Source organism: Malaclemys terrapin, chromosome 2, assembly GCF_027887155.1.
Source record: "Malaclemys terrapin pileata isolate rMalTer1 chromosome 2, rMalTer1.hap1, whole genome shotgun sequence".
In the NCBI taxonomy this organism is placed as follows: domain Eukaryota; kingdom Metazoa; phylum Chordata; order Testudines; family Emydidae; genus Malaclemys; species Malaclemys terrapin.
In genome coordinates this window covers 116,181,111-116,203,513 of record NC_071506.1, presented here as the reverse complement: position 1 = coordinate 116,203,513, position 22,403 = coordinate 116,181,111, and positions in this window count along the sequence as shown.

Here is a 22,403-nt window from a genome sequence, read left to right as displayed (position 1 = left end):
CATCACATTAACCTACTCAAAGAATTCAGTCAGCTGGAGACTGTCATGCCAATGGTCAGAAAGAGGCAGGTGCACATCTCCAGTGAATCATTCAATAAAGAAACACAGAAAATGATATCTCCAATTTGCTCTCCACAGGTCTTAGTTAAGCCTTTTCTCTAAGTAGCTATAGCATGTACATTTTGTTCCTTGTTTTATTTCAGTTCCGTTTTTCTATATAATGAAGCTGAAATAACAGATTATGAGTAAAATCTTCAAAAGCGCCTAAGTCCCATTTCCAAAAAGGACTTTGGCTTTTAAATGCCTAACCCATTGGTTAAAATGGGATTTAGGTGCTCTAGAAAATTTTACAATTTATTTTTTTAATTGCTGGCACTGGTCTAATGTTACTCACCAGTAACATTATTCTGACTCAGGCTCCCAATTCAAAACCAAGATTTCGCATTTCCCTGTGTGGTTGCCACCATCTTCTGGTCAATTAAGCTCTTCATCTGGAGATTGCCTATTACTATAGGAAAAAGAAGAACCCATGAGAAGGAAGCTGTACTGCATGTGTGTTGTGAAATTTTGAAATCATCATGTTGTTGCATAAGGAAGCAACGTGTTGTTAAGCACAAAGCCTTTAGCCATGGCACACTGCCCTGATGTTGCAGTTATAATGGGAAGAATCTCATCAAGAGGAAAAACAGTTAAGAAGGGTGTAATGCACGTAAACTGTTTTTTAAACCCGGTGAGGCAGATTGTGATGTTGTGTAAGTCTGAAGTAACTCTTTTGACATCAGGAGAGTCGCTTTTGATTTATGGTTGTGTAGGTTAATGCAGAAGTTGGCTGAGAGAATATACAAACAAATTAAAATTTATGTTACATGTGTTGTCCATCATCAGCCTGATGTTTAGGGCACTGAAATCAAACAGGGCATTTTAACTGCTTTGATCCCTTACTGCTAATCAGAAAATCAACACATTCAGCTGCTCAGGAGGAACTGCCAAATCAAAAGTGACAGGTCCTTGTGTGAAAATTATATACTTGAGTAATTTATGAATGAAAGTGACCGATATTCCTGTCACCTGCCAGTATTAATGCAGGCAGGCATCAGGCAATGTGCCTTCATATAACTCTGTTGATGAAGTGCATTTCTAACCTTCAATAGCCCTGATAGATCAGTGGTGAATAGCTAACTGGCCAAAAACTGTGTTGCTATTTTTGAGATGATAATTGGGGATTACATCAGACAAGAAAACTAATTTAATTTGCTATGACTGCAAGTCAGTTTCGACCTCTGATCCTGAGAAGTGATAAATTTGTGCAGGAGCCTACTGACCAACTTCACCCATGTCAAAAAGAAGCCCTCAAAAGCAAAAGAAATCAAAAGCCAGACTTATTCCTAGAAATCTGCAGCTGCTTTACTACAAATATCATAAGCAAAAAAAACAATAAAAGCAATCAAAGTTACCCTTCCCAGCAAGTTACATGCTCAGTTCCTTCACTGCTGAGGCTTAGTGCCTCTACAATTAAGTTAAATATGCAGGTTAGATTGCAATGCATAGGCTTAAACTTGGCTGGACACCTATGAAAGAGTTGCTTGTCAGAAAATAAGTATGCATTCCCCTAAACTACCGAGATAAGTTTACCTCCTGACTCCAGACAGGTTATTCTGATGTTGTTTTTTCGACAGCAACTATAAGAACCAGCCTTACTACACTGGGCCAGATTGTTACCCTCACCTATACTATTACATGGTGCCTGACATTGAATTCAGTGGGACTATGAGAGTAAAGGTATCACAATATGGCCCTAAGTAATCATTGGACTGGAGCTTTATTACGTGGCCAAATGGGTTAACAAAGAGTACATACAGTAACTGATTGACCAAGGAGGATTTTTCACAGGGCAGTATGCAGGGGCTGGTTCCATGAGTCAGATAGATGCTTTCCTCTCCCTTCCACACACCATTTTATCTAATCTAATCTATCTATATTTTATATTAAAAAACCTAAGTTAAAAGAATGTTAAGGTTGAAATGTCCAGGGCTCAAAAGCTAGGAAATGCCAATATTAAGATTACCTCTAAAAAGCAACAGAGAGTCCTGTGGCACCTTTAAGACTAACAGATGTACTGGAGCATAAGCTTTCGTGGGTGAATACCCACTTCGTCAGACGCATGTAATGGAAATTTCCAGAGGCAGGTATAAATATGCAGGCAAGAATCAGTCTGGAGATAACGAGGTTAGCTCAAGCAGGGAGGGTGAGGTCCTCTGCTAGCAGTTGAGGTGTGAACACCAAGGGAGGAGAAACTGCTTCTGTAGTTGGATAGCCATTCACAGTCTTTGTTTAATCCTGATCCGATGGTGTCAAATTTGCAAATGAACTGAAGCTCAGCAGTTTCTCTTTGGAGTCTGGTCCTGAAGTTTTTTTGCTGTAAGATGGCTACCTTTACATCTGCTATTGGGTGGCCAGGGATTACCTCTGTAAAGCTTAATTTGAAGATTACCTCTGTAAAGCTTAATTTGGCTCCTGGTGCATGTGCATTATGAGACAGTATTTAATTACATGATCACATATTATTTTTTCCATGGGATGCCTGCCTCAGTCAGTATACTGGATGGAGATGCTCCAGGCATGAATCAAGATTATGTAATGGAGGACCCTCAGAAGTTAGGAGGTATGTACTGAATGAGGTAGGGGATTGCTGAAAGAGAAAGGAAGGTTTCATGGTTAAGGCAGTTGAACGTCAACCCAGAGAACCAGATTCTATCCCTGCCTCTTGCACTGAGTTCCTGTGTGATGCTGGGCAAGTCACTAATTGTGTGTTTCTCATTTTCTGGTTGCCCAGTGTGAGACACCTGGAGTCAGATTTGTACACATGCTGAGCACTCACCACGGCAACTGAAGCCAAAGGGAGCTGTGCTTTGAACACCGAGGATGTGTTTACACTAAATTAGACACCCACTGCTGGCCTGTGCCAGCTCACTCAGGCTTCAGGGGCTCAGGCTAAGGGCTGTTTAATTGCAGTGTAGACATTCGGACTCAGGCTGCAGAATGGGCTCTAGGACCTTGCAAGATGGGAAGGTCCCAGAAGTCCGGCTGAAGCCTGAGCCCAAATGTCTACACCACAATTAAACAGTCCCTTAGCCCGAGCCCTGCGAGCCCAAGTCAACTGGCACGGGCCAGCTGTGGGTGTCCAATTGCAGTTTAGACATGCCCTGAAAATGTTCTGTAATGCTAAGTACTCTGAAAATCAGGTCAACTGTGCCTCAAATTGGGCACCCAAAATAGCTGACACTTATGATAATTTCGACTTCAGTGTCTGTCTCAATTCCCCATGTGTAAAATGGAGATAACGCCACTTCACCTCACAGGCGCATTATGAGGGTAAACTCATTATTGTTTGCAAAGAGCTAAGAAGCTATGATAAGAATACTAAAACCCATGAAGAAATTACTGTGCAATGGCAGCTACACTTTTATTTTTAGCATGTTAGCTCAGTCCAAGCTAGGGCAGGTACGTCTACCCAAGCTGGAAATTACACCTCCAGCTCCAGTGTAGACATACCCTTAGTGACACTACACATATTTTTTCCCAAACCATCTTTTGAGGGGTGGGGGTTGCTACTTAGCATGCTCATTCATACAACATCCAGGGATCTGATTTTCCTGGGCAGAACTGAACACGGTGCTTTTTAGTGTACATCTACAGTACATGTGAAGATGTGTTTTTAGCACAGGTTGGCATATCCATGCTCGCTCTAATCTAGCTAGCACTGGTAACAATAATGGTATAGATATGGTAGCAAGGACTTCAGCATAGGTTTGCAACCAGAGACCCTAGTTGCTAACCCAGGGCACCACATCTACACTACCATTGTTACCCATGCTGATTAAAGCTACAATCACATTTTCCCCCAGCTATGTAGACATAATATTTGGGGGTATAAAAGGATATACAAAGTTTACTAGCTACACTCACAATCTCATTGCAATCAATGGCAGCACTCCTATTTATTTCAAAGTGACCAGGATTTGTCCCTGAGAATACAATTCAGGTAAGAGAGAAATTAAAGGAATTAATGCATTAATCAAAACAGCTAAAAGGAAGAAGGATTGTCTAGAGCATTAAAGCAGAAGCAATTTACTTTTGCCAGTTATCAGCATGACTACAGCTGTATCTCATATGCCTGTTGATGCAATCATTTCTTTTTTAAATATCTCATCCTTATCACCAGTCTTCTCTGTTATGTTCATGGCGTACAAAAAGAAGTTAGATAAAAACATCAAATGGAAGGTTACAATGTAACACGTTTATTTCTTAGAATTTAGAACAATAACACCCTTTGTCTCTGGAAGTGGTATATGTGCCCCTATGCCAGGTGCAGGTGGGAGTGCTGAGGGGGGTGCGGTGATAGGTGGGAACAGAGGCAGGTGGGTTCAGACTGGCAGGGAATATAAGAGGGAGGGCGGCGCCACTAGGGTCATGTGTGCGCAAAGACATTATGTGTATATATGACTAATACATTTGAAACACACAAAACCAGAAGGAAGCATGTTGGTGGAAATCACAAATTCTGCGTGAAAAAATAAAATTCTGTGGAGAACATTAATTATGTGCAAATTCTGCATTGCGCAGTCACACAGAATTCCAGCAGGAGTAAACAGTTCAGGCCCACTTCAACAGCAAAAACTTCATTTTAAGAGGTATGCTGGGCTCTGTAAACTAACAGCAAACAGTATTACAAAGATATTAGAGCCTGCATATAATTTTAACAACTCCTGTATTGTTGTTTAAAACAAGATGTAGTTGAGTCCTCTTAGAATTTAGCCATTACTTTTGTGTGTGGGGAGGGGAGGGGGAAATTCACCCTCTTTTCATATAGTGGGAACAGATAAGGATTTATTCCATACAAAAAATGAATTGGTGTTTGTGTTTCAAAAAATGGCTATGGAAAGAGAAAAACATCCATTACACAGAGTGGCAAACAGACAAAAAAATGCATCTTCGCAATATTAAAAAGAGCTAGGTTATCTACAAGTGATGGGCCTGTTTCCCCCCCACACAAAGCAATTACTGTATCTTCCTCTGTATGGAGTACAGTTGTCAAGTCTGACATACTGGTTTGATTACTGAGGGAGTGAGCAAAACAATGTTCCCTGGCAGCAGAAAAGCCTTGAATTATTGCAGATGCCATCTTGAGCTATGTACATACTTTCCACTTTGCCTTAGAAAATTTGCCAAAAAGAGGAATTACTTTGCCATAACTTCCTTTGTAAACAGAAAAGAGAGAGAGAGAGAGAGAGAGAGAGAGAGAGAGAGAGAAAAGAGAGTGTTTTTTCCCCTTTAATCAGTGTTCAAAGATGTTAGCTGAACTCCTACTAATGTTTAACTTGGCATTAATGCATGGGTACGGGTCAGGTATGTTAATAATTCATATTCATACTAAACGAGATTTACCTACCTATATTCTGTATGCACCAGTGGGGAAAAAAGAGACCACATATATTATTATTACTGTAGCAGCCAGAGATCCCCATCAAGATCCGGGCTTCATTATGTTAAGTGCTGTACGAACACCAAGACATGATTCTTGCCCCAAAGAGTTTATTACATTCTAAGGCCTGGATACCACCACCATCTACACATTTGCTTTACGTTACTACAGTGAGTAGTCCCATTGATTTAAATGTAACAACTTGAGCTACAGACATTGGAGGTGGCATGTACAATAGATGTAGATACATGCTGCAGTGAAAAGGAGTTTGCATCCATACTGCGGTGTGTAGCTACAGGTGTCTGTGAAAGACTCTGGCAAGGGGGAGGCACTGGGAAAAGGCTCTGGCAGCAGGACACTATGCTGCTAAAATAGCAATGTAGAAGGAGGAGGCTCTGCTTGGGTGAGTAGAGAGCCATGTAGGGTACATAACCTAAGGGTTCACAGGCATGTCTTTGGGTTACTTTCCTCAGCAGTGCCTCACCATCTACCCTGCTATTTACACCCATGCTAGGCTAGCCATGAATGTACTCTACTCACCAGCATAAGGAGAGTGCAGTGTAGATGTACCAATAGTGATAGATGAATCACGTATAATTATATGGTAAAAATGAGAAAGTAAGCAATTTCAGTAATAGTGTGCAGTGACATTTTTGTATTTTTATGTCTGAGTTTGTAAGCAAGTAGTTTTTAAGTGAGGTGAAACTTGGGGATACGTAAGACAAATCAGACTCCTGAAAGGGGTACACTCTGCCCTTAATTCACTTACTGTCAGTGAACAGAAAATATCCTGTCAGCCTTGACTTTTCTTTGATGTACGCGAGTTTGTCAGACCTTCAGAGCCAAATTTTCAAGAGCTGCCTCAAAAACTAAACCTGTGATTTTGCACATTTTTGTAAGTGGCACTGGTGAAATCAGGTAGGTTTGTGTGTGCAGGTGGGAGAAAGAAAAACAGGAAAGAGGAATGGAAAGGTTTTCTTGAGGTTAAGGCACTGGGCTGGAACTCAAGAGACCAGAGTTCAGTTCTAACTCAGGTTTCTGGTGGGACAATGGGCCTACCACCTGGGGGCAGATGCTCAACTGGCGTAAATTGAAGTTACAAAGGAACTATAGCAGTTTAGACCAGCCGAGGATCTTTCATCACATCTCTTGGCACCTTAATTTCCCCTTCTGTAAAATGGGGATAGTAACAGTGGTGTTTAATCAATTTATTTTCAAATCTTTGTGAGATGCTATGTGATGGAAACCTGTAATTTACTGACAAAGGGAGAAATGGGAGGCTGTAGGGAAGGACATAAGAGCAGAAAATGGAGGAGGAAAAAGGAAGAGAGGTAATAAGAATAATTAGAGAGAAAGAGCCGGTAAATAGAGGGAAGAGACATGATTTAGAAGAAAGACAGATGGAAAGAAGGATGAAAAAATAGTGAAAATCAGGAAGAACTGAAAAGAAGACACAGAGATAGAGAAAAAACAGAAGATCCGTCACCATTTTACTTAGAGGGTCTGATTCATTAATGCTCTGTACCTTATGCAGTCACTTTCACCCAGGCAAAATGAGTGTAAAATGCTACCATTCTGATTTGCTAACCTTTTACACCCAAGAAGAGCTACTAATCTAGTTTGCTTTGGAACACCCAAAATCAAATAGGTTTTAATACAAGTAAGTTTATAGACTTGCCCTTTATAATCCCTGGGAAAATTCTGAACCAAAGTTTTCAGGGAGCACGTAATGCACATGAAGGGAATTTCACTCTTTGAACATTTCTGAACAAAAAAAACATAGATGCTCTGCAATTTTTGACATATGTCAAACCATAAATAATTGACCACTATAAAGAGGGTGACATTTTGATTTTTTTTGAATGCTGGCAGAAAATTGAAACCCACTCTCACCAAAAATTTTGCATTTTTTGTAAATTTTTCCATTCCAAATAGGAATGAAAGGTCAAAAATGAATTTTTTTCATGGGGAGAGATTTCCAGAGATAGTCTATTTTGGGAGAACCAAAACAGAGTTTTTCAGCTTGCCCGCTGTCCCCCTGGAATGCTCTTGTCAATTTCACTCTGTCCCTGCAGGCAGAGGGTGAAGTTGACAAGAGTTTTCTAGACAGGCTGCTGAAGGCTCTCCACCTTCTTGCCTTCCCTCCAGCCCAGCTGCTGAAGAGGACTGCAGGAGAAGCAGAGAAGAGAGAAGAGAAGAGCTGTGCACAGCAACGTCATCTTCCCCCCATGCTTGTCTGCAGTCTAGCTGCAGCTCCTTAGCTGCACCCTGGAAGTCTGGTACCCATTTTGTTTTCTCCCTGCAGACAGAAAATGAAATTGGCAAGAGACTTCTGGATGGGCAGCTGCAGACATTTCAGTTTCTCTGATGGCACACTGAAAATTTTCAGCAGAAAATTTCACTTTTGTGATAAGTACAGTTTCTGGGGGAATAATTTTCCAACAGAAAACTCCCAACCAGCTGTGCTTTCGTTCCCTCTAAACTGTCTCCTCTTTGCCCTGATATTCTGATGTGGAGGAGGAGAGCTAGGGGAAAATGGACTTGTTTTAGGATTGGAGAAGTGACCTTCTTCTGGAGCTAGCACCACCTAGTACAAATAATGCCATAATGTTTTTTAGATTAGTAGCTCTTCTGGGCAGAGACTGTTTCATACTGTGTGTCTGAACAGCGTTTAGCACAATAGGGCCACAATGTCATCTCTGCATCAGAGGCCCTGCTCCATTCTAAATTCCCCTGCTCCCTACTGAGCCATTGGGCAAACAACTTATTTGATTCATGTTTAGTTCATTTTTTATTCTGGGAGGTTTAATGAGGCTGGAAGAAAACTCTGATAATCTGTACTGAATATGGTGGTGTGGGTGGAGAGTTGGTTCAATATTTCCATTTCCCGAGCTGGGGTATAAAATAGTAGGCCATGGATTCCCCCACGTTTCCCCCCCCACACACTTCATCATCTATTTTTCTGAAGATGGCAAAAATGGCTAGAAAAGCATCTGTTAATGGATAGTGACAAGTAGTTTCCTGTGGTCTTAAAACAAACCATCAATTACAGGCAGCCTTTTCAATTCTAGAGGGGAAAAAAATTCAATACCATTCAGTTGGTTGCATGGTTATTGAGTGATAAGAAATCAAAGAGGAAAAAATATATTAAAAAGAAATGAAATTGTTGGACACTCTCTATACTAACAGTTTGGGAAAGCATTCAACTGAGACTTGGTTAACCAGTCTCCTTGAAAAAATAATGAACTTTCGCAATGCTACAGCCACTTGATCTGTGCATCCTTGTTTGTCTGAGCAACAGTTCTCACAAAGGAAAGAATATCAATGTGAGAAACAAGCTCTTGGCTTTAATAGATATTGCCACAAAGGGTAGCTTGACTAGCTTTTACAACCATGAAAAATCCACTTTATTTTTTATGTTAGCCTTTGAGCAATGACACATTAAGAAAGGGGAGACTTCAAATTAATTACCAAACTTGGTATTGTTTATCTACAAAAAGTATGATTTTTTTAGCTACTCCTAACATGGCAGGGAACACTTGATTTTTCTATGCCAGGTAATTGCTTCTGGCTTGCACACAATCCCTAACAATAATCTCTTAACAGAAAACATTACATCCATGCCAATCACTGACATTACAGGCTTGATTCTCCACTGTTACGCACCAGAAGGAAACTGGTGACACTCCAGTGAAATCAAGAGAATTAATACCAGCCTAAAATTGGTGTAACTGAATGGAGAATCAGGCCTTTTGGGCCCAGTTATACCCTCTGATATGCATGAGCAATTCCCATTGGCTTCAAGGGACGCTCCACAGTGCATGAGGAGAAAACTGGGCTTTACTGCACCTAACTTTATGACTGCAAAATAGGCTCATGCCACTGCTGCAAGCAAAAAACAAAGTGCTTGTCCATTATGTTTGCACATGCACTTACATGTTTTGCACACAACAGGCCCAACCTGTATATTTCAGGTCCTAAAAAGCACTAAGGGGTAACCTTTTGGATAGTAAAATCCCTGGATTTGCCGAACATTTCTATCCGGCTAATTTTCAAACTAAGCTGCCTCATGCAGTGGAATTGTGTCTAGCAATGGATTCTCCCATTGTAATTGTCCCAACATTGTGCAAGGCAGTAGAAGAGAAAGTTACCAACATTTTTTGTTTTAAATGAGTTCCCTTCCATAAGTAATTTACAATAGGTTTTTAAGCTGCTCTGAGATGCATCTCCTTTAGGAATTAAAAAGTGTCTTACAATTCAGAATCAGAATCTGAGAGTACTGCTCAGCTTCAGATATCGGTCTTCTAGCTGTATGTCCAACCTGCTCACCATTAGAGATGGGACAGATCCAAAAAGTTTGGATCTGGACCCAAACTTTCAGAAGTCAGGGAGATTCTAGACCCAGAGGTTGTGGTTCAGACCTATCTGTAATCACATTCACTTTCCTACACCAGCAGAGGCATAATGCTTTGCTTTTTCATATACACGGAGCAACCAGCTAAATTTCAATCTGAATTAACCTAAAGCTAGAGAGAACAACAAAAAAGGAACAAACAAAAATAAGCTATCACAGAGACAGCATAGTCTATAGATCTGCTCCATCTCTCTCTGAGACCATCACAGCTGCTGCACCTTGCACACAGGAAATTCAGAAGTGCCCTACACAAAAAACAAAGGGTATTACTCTTCCATAGCTAACTACAGCACAATAGTTGTTTTGGAGCAAAACAACAGGCATAAACCCAACCACAACAATCGTCATTCTAGTTATACACAAGCCAGTTTATATTTTACAAAAACGATGGTTCAATTGGTCAGCTTCAATAGAGTCCCATCAGGGATTAATTTAGTTCTTCATGTGGAACACAAGGAAGCTGTTTCCATACTGTAGCTGTAAATGATAATGTCAAACTCTCTCAAGTGGAAAGCTGAGCAGAAAACAGAGGAAGTAGATGTGAGCACTGGGCAAGAATCAGTCTGGTACAACTGGTCCAAATTGACTTTCTGTGTTTGGAACACACTCAGTGGTAAGATCATTTCTCTAAGTGATGGAGTTATGACTTTATCTTACATTTCTGTGCTCCAGCTGCAACACACTTCCCTGCTGACCGAAGCTCCCAATTTTGTGCTAATGGCATGACAGATAAAGCAGTGCCTGAAAAAGCCATTTCTGATTAGGACCATTCTCATTACTCGCCCCCAAACGGATATTGCCTCAATCAGATATGCCAGTGGTTTAAGAGGAACTGTGTCAGTTATTCTTACTATAGTATAATCATGGTCCCAACAAAGAGGAAAATATTTCCACATTGTATAAATATTTAATACAGGTGACATCTTCATGTACTGTATGTAGAAGAAAGGACGGTGGGTTCTCTTTGTTATGGACCTCATCTTGAAATGTACTAATCACTGCAACTCCCCTTCCCTTTACAAGGAATTGTTGACCCTCAGCACTTCTCAGCACTGGAAGTTAAAACATTGATAAATACAAGTCTTATCAGTCTTATTTTTTAAAAATATGAACCCGCAAAAAAATTGGTAAGATACTGTGATACCCACATTTGTGTGAGTAAAGGCTATAGCAAAACTACTCAAGTATGGGCTGCAGGATTATACGCGACGCACATTTTGGGCCATTCTGTTTAAAACTGGCCTCCCTTTTGCATCCACAAATAAGATACTTCACTGGGCACATGACAAACTGAGTCTGCAAGTTATGGAACCCACACATTTGCAGATGCGAATAGGAAGGCCAGCCAGAACTGGGTTAAAAAGTTAGGCCCTTAACAGGATATGAGTTTGGCAGTTTTGGACCAGTTCCCAGGCAACAGGCGCAGTGCTTACAGTGGTCTGAAAATAGTAGGGATCTATCATAATCTGGGAGAAGCAGCTTTAGTGAGACAATGGTTAAAGAATGCCCCTGAGTGACACCACCTGATCTTTATTTTATTTTTTTCTGGGTCTCCTTGCAATACCCCTGTGACAGATATGGCAATTTCTTGCAACATCATTGAAAAAAACTTAATGAATTAAGTTTAATGATCTTTGGAGTTTGTTGCATTAAATGTAACAGTTATGTATTATTGTGGGCCTGGATGATCAAAGGAGTCTACTGAACAATGTGACACACACGAATGGGCTTTTGGGACCGTTCATGAGAAGTGGATTTCCTGAGAAATATCATGAGCTGGGGAGATGAATGCAAATTCCCACCCACACACTTTAAGCATTGGGCAGGTGTCCACCACATAAGTAAACACCAGCATTACAGTTAGTGCTAATTGGCACCCTTTATTAGCAGCTTGTGCAGGGGCCATGGATCGACTGAACAAAAAGAAATATTGACTCATATGCTGAATTGGTCCCTACAGCTCAAGGTTATTGAGACACATGGGAAGGGGACTGTTAGGAAGCCTGCAATGCCAATGTCCCTACTGTCCCCTCTGCCATGGATTCAATTCCAGGGCTTTCCCCCAAGTACTAAATTCCCATGAAAATACATATGAAAATGGAAGGAAAGGTAATAGGTCACTCGTTCACTATGGAGCCTTCTTCAGACAACATGGCAGCATAGAATGAAATTACACACAACCAAGCCTGGCTGTATTTCCTCCACCACAGAGTAAACACAACAAATTATCTAATCTGCATTAGATTATAAGGGAATTCAGGCAGGGAGTGTGGGTCAAATTCAGCCCCGGGTGTAAGTGGAGAAACTCCCACTGAAGTTCACACTAGGCAGAGGCATTGGCATCAGCGGCGCTCACACTCTCTTAAACTACTATGGAATTGGGCCTCACATGGTTTCTGCAGGATGTTGCTATATAAGGGCCTGACCAGCTCCCACTGAAGCCAATGGACAGAATCATATTGACTTCAATATGAGTTGGATCCGGCCCTATATGTTTATTTACAGCATACGCCAATAGAAAGAGAAGCTGTCAGGGCCAGGCCACAGGCAGCCTGTGTGCACTGGTCTGTTACCAAATTGCGTCAGGAGACGAGTAGCGGGGTCAGGGTCGAGCCAGGTCAGGATACCAGGGAGTCAGTGTCAGGTACCAGGTTACAGCCAGCAGGCATGTAGTGGAGTCAGGATCAAGCCAGGGTCAGGATAAGGAGCCAGAGTCTGGGGTCCACAGCAAGGCAAGGCTTGGAGCAGAAGCAAACCGGTGGTCTACATCATTGTTCAGAGAGCTCCCTGTGCTGGCTTCCTGCACATATACCAGCATGAGCCAATCAGTGGGCTGCAGGGGGGGCACCACGCAGTCCCTGCTGGCAGTACTTCCTGCAGTGTCTTCACAGGGTTCTCCAGTGGAAACCCAGGCTAAGCCTCCAGTAGTGATGCAGAAGCAGCAGCAGCCCAGACCCCCCATCGTCCGAGGTGCTAGTTCAACAGGTTGTTATAGAAGCCTCAGCTGGTTTTTAAGGCAAGGTTAGGATTTCTATAGAGGCAGGCTAGGGGCTGTCTGAGCAAATGTGCAGTTCTGCCCATATACTTACAATGGGCCTTATCCTCAGAAATGCTGGGAATCTACAACTCCTGTTGACACCACTAAGAGTGCTCAGGATTTCTCAGGCCCTCAGGGGACATAAGCCTATAATACCAAAGCCTGTTTTTGACATCCAACAGTACTATTTCCAGCAGCACAGGGCTCTCCCAGGGCACCTACAGCCCCAAAGAGAGATCACTTGATTTAGCAAATAAGGCTTAAATCAAATAATATTCTTATGGAATTGTTTTTAGTATGAATTTAATGAACGTTCTTTTTTATTTATACCACATAACAAAGGACTGTGGATTTCTTGCTGTGTACCATTTTGCAGCTCTAAGTTGGATAAGGTATGGCATCAGTTTTGGGGCCATTCCTATAGGGAAAATTGGTGGCAAATTTCAGTTCAGTTCCACACACATTCCTACCACCCAATTCTAGTGCCCATATACTCTTGGTTCTGAAAGTTTATTCAGTTCAGAGCAGGGACTGAAACAACATTTCTCTTTAATCATAAGCTGAGGTCTGACATCCCAGATAGCCTCATGATGGCATTGCACCCATTCACAGGTAGCAATCAGTACAGCACAGGTAGCATCAGTACACCTTTGTGCTGATGAATGGGTGCCAGCCAACAGGGAAGCCAAGATCTGCAGCCTGCAGAATACTGCTGCAACAGCTCTCTCTTTGTCAGAGTCTCCTTTCTCTGAGCAGTAAAAGTACGGAAAGTCTGGATTTTGTTGGCACTGTTGGGTGAAATGTAATGCTCTGCACAAAATCAACAAGATGTTCACCCTGCCAAGAAACTTTCCTTCTATTACATTGCTGGAAGATATTCACAGCCTCCAAGCAATCTTGTTGTTATGACTTGGCACTATTTGACTGGATTGAGCAAGCCAGTCCCTGTGGCAAACTGCTTCATCATTTCAGAAAGTATGGATGTCATTTCCTGCCTGTCAGATGTTCTCCCAGATGTAGCTCCCTTTGCTCCTTCTAGAGAGACAACTGATACACACAGCCTTTCCCCCCTACTTCATCCCTTAGCCAGAAGCGGATTACAGTTTTGTGGAGCCCTGGGCCAGAGCAAGTGGGGGCCCTCCTCACCGTCCTGCAGTCCAGTCCCGTCCCGTCCCTCCTCCCGGCACTCCTGTTGGGGAGCAGGGTTGGGGCATGGGGGCTTTCCCTGCTCCCCCGCAGGAGCGCCGGGTAGGCAAGTGGAGCGGGTCGGGGTGCAGAGGTGCCCATTTTTCTAGGCCCCCCAATTCGCTGGAGCCCCAGGCACGGGCCCCACTGGCCCAGTGGCTAGTCTGCCACTACCCTCAGCAAAGTGTTTTGTTTTCTCACAGCATGGTCCACAGCACAGCTGCTCCTACACTTGTAACTTTCCACTAACTCTCTATGTTCTGATAGGGCCAGATCCTGCTCCCACTGAACTCAACGGGAGTTTGCCATTAGGTTAGTGGCAGTAAGATTTACCTTCTGCCCCAAGCCATACAGTACCTTACCTTCTGACAACATTAACATACACTATTAACAAGGCAATAACCCTTTAAAACCTGTTTGACAATTATCTGCTGACCTACAGAGTTCTGAGAGCAACTTACAGAATGTAAATGGATAAGTACAAGAAGCAAGTCTATGCCAAAAAAAAAAAAAAGGCACCAGAAGAAGAGCAAACCACAAAAAGAGTGAATGCAGCCAAATCCAACAACACACTACCCAGAGGGTGGATAATTGACAGAGGAGGCTCAATAGGGGTATGCAATATCTTTTGCATGGGCAAATTTAAGAAAGACATTACCTTCTATCATTTCATGTGTAAACAGTTGCTTCCCCCACAAAACCAGATAGCATATAAATCTCAAAGCCCATTACTGGTTAAAACTAACACAAAAAGTCAAAGCAAAAACTTTACTGTCTTTAGCTCTTCACAGTAATAAACTATTATTAAAACTTAAATAGATGGGAGGGGAAATGAGGAAGACCCTTGAAAAGCACCAGATGATTTCATTTTAATAATTGCATGTATATTTCCTCATATGTTTTTAATGTATCTAGGAATCGCAACTAAGTCAGTGTGTTCTTTACATCACGCCTAACAGAGCTGAAAAACATATCACAAAAGTAACCTCTCTCAAGAGCCAGATATGCAAACAGATTCTGCTGCAGCATTGCATATAAATTACAGAACAAAGCCCCCTAGCTTTTCCAGAGTTGTCGACCAGCTTTAATTGTCTCCGATTTTCCATACGCAAACAAATGGCATTGCTAGGGCGTTCTGCAGATCTCTGCCATCTACACGCCAATGTATATAATATGTTCAGTGAGCGAAAGCAGATAAGCAACATAAACCAGGGTAACATTAATGCTGGATAATGGAAGATGAGGAACAAGAAGGAAAGCGTCATGTAAAGTGTTATGGGCTAAAGATCAGTGAGGGGAACTTGTGTAGGGTAGCCAAAAAAAGAAGGAAGAAACATGCAAATATATAAGAGGAAAGGAAACATGATATCAAGATACAAGAGGAAGATTTTTCAGGGGGGAGAAAAAGACTTTTTTCTTTTTTAAGAGATATCCCATCTCCTAGAACTGGAAGAGACCTTGAAAGGTCATTGAGTCCAGCCCCCTGCCTTCACTAGCAGGACCAAGTACTGATTTTGCCCCAGATCCCCAAGTGGCCCCCTCAAGGATTGAACTCACAACCCTGGGTTAAGCAGGCCAATGCTCAAACCACTGAGCTATCCCTCCCCCCAGACGTGGACACACTGGTTCCGTTTCTAGTTCAGCCACTGCCTTTCTGTATAAGTTTGCCAAAACTCGCAAACGTGGGAGCCTAGGTTAGACACTTAGTAAAAGTGGCCAGATTTTCATAAGCATCCGAAGAAGTGGGTATTCACCCATGAAAGTTCATGCTCCTATACGTCTGTTAGTCTATAAGGTGTCACAAGACTCTTTGCTGCTTTTACAGATCCAGACTAACACGGCTACCCCTTTGATACAGATTTTCATAGGTGCCGAGCACCTACAACTCCCAATGTCTTCAGCTAGAGGTGCAGAGGTTCACCACCTGTGAAAACTAGTCCTTTTTTTTAAAGGCACCTAGAAGTAGACTGCCAAATTCCTATTTAGATATTCAAATTTGAAAATGTGGCCCTATACAATACATATAGTGCCTCCCTTTCCCCATATGTAAAATACATACAATAATTCATGAGAGCACTCTGAAATCTTTGGAAAGGCATTAAGTGCAGAGTATCTGTAGTAACATTAATATTAAAAAATAGTGAAAAGGTGAATCAGAAGAATAAAGAAGAATCAGACTGCTTTGTACTGACATTAAATAGAAATTAGTACATGTATGTATGAGTACTTATTGATATGGCAGGGACATATTATAAGTATATAAAGTATCATATATAAAAACAACCTATTTGTGAACAACTTCAATGTAGAGACAAGAGTTTACTGTAGCAACCAGCATGTATGATCAAGTACATCTACAGTGTACTATGTACGAGGGGAGTATGGTCTCATGAGCTGAGCAAACTCGTGAGTTCAGATCACAGCTCCAATCCGGATTTACCAGGTAGTCTTAGCTATGTAGTCACAGGCTGAGAACGTAGCCAATTCATTTCTCAGTCAATCTCCTCACTGGTAAGACGGGGAGTGACTGTACTTCCATACAGCAGAGAAGTGCTGTGTTGATTTACTCATTGACGTTTGTAAAGTCTTTGGAAGATTATATAAATGATTGGTCTCATTTCTATCTCTTTCCAGCAAGGCGTTCACCCCTAGCAGGGGGCTCCATCTCATAGTGTGTAACATACCTGAGCTGCTGCACACAGGACAGGCTAAAATGCCTATTGTGTATTCCATGGCAGGTAAACTGAGAGATTGTGAGCAGCAAGGAGCCTGACCATAACACTGAAGGTAGGACAGGTTTGCATTGGGATCCAGATTTTTCAACTTGCGCTCATATTTATTAACAAGCTTGCATAGAGGTTTCACCCTGCTGGTACTGTAAATGCTGTTATTGCAGAGAGGAAACGGAAATTGCCTTTCAGCTAATTCAGAGTTGCTGCTTCTTTGGGATTTGAGGCCTTTACTCTCCCGTACGCAGGACAGAGTCACCACATCATAACAAAGAAATGCAGGGCTTGTTCAGATTAGTGAAATTTGCACAGGTGTAACGTCATCAGTGCAGAGCAAACTCCTTATATAGACCCTCTACACCAGTCCAAGCCGTGGCTGAGCTGTACCATGTAGCTAACCCAGTGGAAAAAGACTCCCATATGTGCAGGGGCTTATACAATACAGTGGTACTTGCCCTAGACATACAGTGCTATGATTTTTAAAAAAGAGCAAGAGGGACAGAGAGTGACTGACTGAAGTGTGTGATTTTAAAGAAATGATTTAACACCCATAGTTCATTAATAGTTTGCCAACTACCTATCTGGAAAACAGTAATATGATGACATACTTCCTGGGGCAGCATCCAGCATAATCATTTAAGTCCTGTAAACTGTGATGCATGCAAAAAAAACCTGTATTTTATTTCTGCTAAGTTTTTGTCCCCTTTTCTGCAGCTTTACCTTTCTTTAGGAGTTATGATCGAGACACATTTTGAGGGTATCAACTCGAAGCTCAGAGGAAACTACGCTCTTTGGAATTGATGTCGCACTTCTCGTTTTTTAGCTCCTCTCTTTCTTTGGAAGATATCCCAATGGGAAATAACAAAAACAACAAAAACGTTTTTTTTCTCAGGGATCTTAAAAGAGACATAAGAAAGATGAAATGACCATCAACAGCTCCCGGGGCTGGGACTGGGAAACAGAGAAGATTCATGACTAGGTCTTAATGCATCAGCTTCTCTCCACACATTCAAAACCCACATGAACACCAGAACCCACGCAGGCAGAGCCCTTGTGAGCTTGAGTACTGTTTACATTTTTAAACAGTCTTCTAATGGAAACAGATATCCTACTAAAGGCTGTACTAGTCCCCATCTACCAACATAATGTTCACACCACCTCAGCCGACTGAGACTCTCTTTTTTATCATTAGAATCATTCCTGCTTCTAGTTTCTGTAAGGCAAACATCAGACACCAAACCCAAAAAGGTGTCATTGTTTCTCAGGAGGGATCTCCATTTGGTCCACCCACATGGAATTGCTTCACTAACAGTTCCAATTTCATCACCAGCTGCACATTGTCAATTCTCCTCCTCCAGGATGGGATAGTTTTCTTTTTAACTATTCTAACTCTACTTGACTCAAGGCTAACCATGCAGCAATTACTTGGTTCTGTCCAGTGGCTCAGTGAGCAGGAGACACAAGAGACTCCTTTGTTCGCCCAAGGAACCTTTTAGGGGCCAAATACACCTCACCCTGCACAAAGCTCAAATAAACAGGATTTGTGCCAGGGAATCCTGTGGAAGGAGTCCCCCCTTCTAGGCCATGCTACACCAGTACAGCAGCTCTACTGCAGCTCCTATCCTGATGCAGTGTTTGCTGTGACCCTTATATACAGCTGGTTTGGCCTCTTAGGGTAGGTCTACACTGCAATGTAAGGCCAGGGTTAGTGGGACTTGAGTCAGTTGACCCAGGTTAGGGATTGAATCCTGGGCTTGAGTATCTACATTGTCTTCTAACCCTATGTTAAGACTCTTCTAACCTGTGCTCAAACCTAGGGCTCTGGCATCCACACACCAGTGCGCAAACCCAAGTCAAAGTAACTATATCACAGAGTGTCCCCCCGACCCTGAAATGTGGCATCTCCAGCCCTAGGACTGTGGTGTACTTTACTGCCCACTCTGCACATTACTAGGAAGCAGCTCACTTTGCTTGATCAGTTCGCTCTCCAATGCAAACCTAGGAAGCTCTCTGATAGTGTGCTTGAAGATCAGTGATCAGAAGAGAATAGATTAATGCAGACCTGAGCTGCTACTGTTTGCCAAGGGGTGGGTTGAGGTGGCTTCCGTTTTCAATAGAGTGCATTGGAGATTGTTGGGAGTGGACTAAGACAGCTATCCCATGGAGTTGTGGATTGCATCAGGCTGACTCCCAGGACCCAAGTCAAGTGGGGCTGCATCTACAAAGCAATAGAACTTGGACCCTTGGTCCTGGGTTAACTTGAGCTTGGACCCTTCAGCCCTGGAGGGCCCTGGGACCCTGGGTCCGCTCCTTGGGTTAGCACACTTGCAGTGTAGATGCAAGGGGGGTTAGGCTTGAGCATGGGCTCAATCAAGGGCTTACATTGCAGTGTATACATATCCTCACATTGCCCCACTGACCACATTCCCACCCTCTTATATCCCTCTCCCCGCACCACTACCTCTATGATGTTGCAGATGACGGCCCCACAGAGTATTGTCATCTGCCTGCTGAAGTTCTGTCCCACAGTGGCCTGCTCCCCCATTCCTCCCTGCAGCTGAACCACCACAGTTCTGCTACCTATGAGGCCCTAGGGCCCTATGCATGCATGGGTGGGGAGGGGAAGGCGGGGGAAGATATAGTGGAATGATGTACATAGTTTAAACACTTTTCTGATTTAAATGCAACTTTAAAAAAAGAGCATGGTCAAGGTGTTGCTTCATGTATTATGCAAAGATGCAAACCAAAGGGATAAATAAAATCAGTGGTTTGGGGCTGCAAATGGACTGAGTATTTTTTAAAATAGGAAAATCAACATCAGCTTTTTCTTTGTTTTTAAGACACACCCTGTTACTTCCTCTCCTCCCCCTCTTCCTTCAGTTTCTCAAGCTGTTCAACGATAGGGAAGCCTTGCTCATAACAGGCCTTGCTCTATCCCTGGAAATAGCAGTGACAAATAGGTGGATATTTTTTGTTTTAGTGTTATCGTAGAAAAGTTATTGAGAAGTTATTGAGAAAAAAGACACCACACAAAAAGCTACATAACGGTGTTAATGGCAACTGAAGGTTATAAGTGACTAGGTTAAATCTGGGTCAGTGGTTTTCAACCTGTGGTCTGCAGATCCCTGGGGGTTCACTGACTATGTCTAATATTTTCAAAGGGGTCCACACCTCCATTCACATTTTTTTAGGGGTCCGCAAATGAAAAAAGGTTGAAAACCACCGATCTTGATGTTCTTTTTCCCCCTCTGTTTTGGATTTGGTAGCTGAGGGTAAGTAGGAACACTGTTTTTGTATCAGTTACTCTAATGGCACTAATGCATAAAATGAACGTGGCTGATATGGAAAGTGTAAACAGCCTTAAAAGTGACCTGAAAAAGAAAACTGTGGGGATTGCCCATATTTACTACTTTATGATGATTGTTCTGAGTTTAATGAAGTACTTGCATGAATAACTGAAGAAGGTCAATAGCAAAGGGTGCTGCGAACTCTTTCCACACGCAGTGCCACTGGCAGGCTGGTAAGAGTCAGTGTGGGCATAAGGAAAGCTGAATGAGTGGACAGTGATTATACAGACACATAGGTACCGGTATACCAAGAGCACACTAGCATAGTAATGGCTGAGAAACAGATCATAGAGTCATAGAACTGGAAGGGACCTCAAGAGGTCTTCTAGTCCAGTCCCCTACACTCATGGCAGGACTAAGTATTATCTAGACCATCCTTACAGGTGTAACCTGCTCTTTAAAATCTCCAATGATGGAGATCCCACAACCTCCCTAGGCAATTTATTCCAGTCTTAACCACACTGACAGTTAGGAAGTTTTTCCTAATGTCCAACCTAAACCACCCTTGCTGCAATTTAAACCTATTACTTCTTGTCTTCTCCTCAGAAGTTAATGAGAACAATTTTTCTCTCTCCTCCTTGTAACAACCTTTTATGTATTTGAATGAGATGTCTATCTGTAAGCTTCCCTGTACATATCTACTCCATACTTTTCCAGGGTCTCCCTCGCTCATGAGCAAAACCTGAGCTTTGCAACATTGCAGTAAGTGTTTATGGTGACTTGGAGACATTTATTATTTACTACCATCTCAGGAGGCCAGAGCTAAGAGCTGCCCTGGTAGCAGCCTACGTTTTATCCACCATATGACCCTGTTTTCAGCAATTCCAACAAGGACTTCTGTCACTAGTGACAGGACTGAATTATGTTCCGTGAAGTAGGTGATGAGTTACATTAAAAAGCTTCCAGAGGAAATTAATTTCCAAACGTGGGCTCCAGCTAGTTAAACTTTGTTCAGAAATGCTGCATTTTATTGCAAAAACTACAAGGAGTCTGGTGGCATCTTAAAGACTAACAGAGACTTCTTCAGTGAGGTTTTTTACCCACGAAAGTTTATGCCCAAATAAATCTGTTAGTCTTTAAGATGCCACCAGACTCCTTGTTGTTTTTGTGAATACAGACTAACATGGCTACCCCCTGATACTTGACATCATTTTATTGCAGTTTGCCTTAATGAAGAAGGAATGTAGTTGACTTGGAGAAGAGGGGGGAATCTTTCAGCCGCCTTTTCTCTGTCGATCCATGGGTGGTGACAGAGGAAACAGTGGAATAAAAACATCTAGCTCAATTAGCTTCTATCTACTCTGATTTTGTTGGTTTTGCTGTTGCTGCTACATTTACTGCTATACTCTAGCTGAGAACTAATCTGGCCTACTTCTAATGCAATGCTGTACATATGACATCTCTATTAAGTCCAAGGATAAGCTGACTAGCCAATAGCCCAAATACTGTGTACTCAGAATTCTGTCCTGGAACTTTTACAGAGCGGTAGATCTCTTCTCCCTTCCATTCCCTCAGAGTGCAACAGGTTCCCACTGCTCCCATATATCTCCACAAAGTTTCCTCCCCCGATTTTACTCTGACAGACATACCAGAATGTGGGTTTCCACCACTCTGTTGGATTTCGTCTGTATAGAATGGAAGCTCTTTGGGGTAGGGACTGTCTATTAAAATATATATCTACAGCACAATGAAGGCCATATCTCAGCCTAGGCCTCTACATGGTATTATAATAAACTAATAAGACAATCTATTAAAATCATACAATTTCTGAGTTCTCTTACATGCTTATGAGTTAGGGTGACCTACTATATTTAAAGACAGGAGCTGCAGAGTGCCATTTAAAGTGGGGGACCATAGATTTGCCCCCCTCAGCTGACCCTCCTCTTCCCCTCTCAGGTGCCCTTCCCACCAGCAACCTGACCACCTCCTCCCTAGCCTATGAGCCCCGACATCCACACCCTCCAAATTTGAATGAGTGATGTAACCTTGTGCGTGAGGTCGCTGTGCCACTCAGGTTTGGCTGGGCCAAAAAGTGGTCAGGCCCTGGCCCAGGGGCCCCATATGGGTGCACAGCCTGTGTTTCAAGGAAATAAAGAAAAACTATGGAAAACACAGGAGAAGATTTTTTTTTTTGAAGGGTCACCACACCACAATGTGTTAATCATAGTACGAAAATCACACATTTGCATCTCAGTGCAGGATCCTTTGC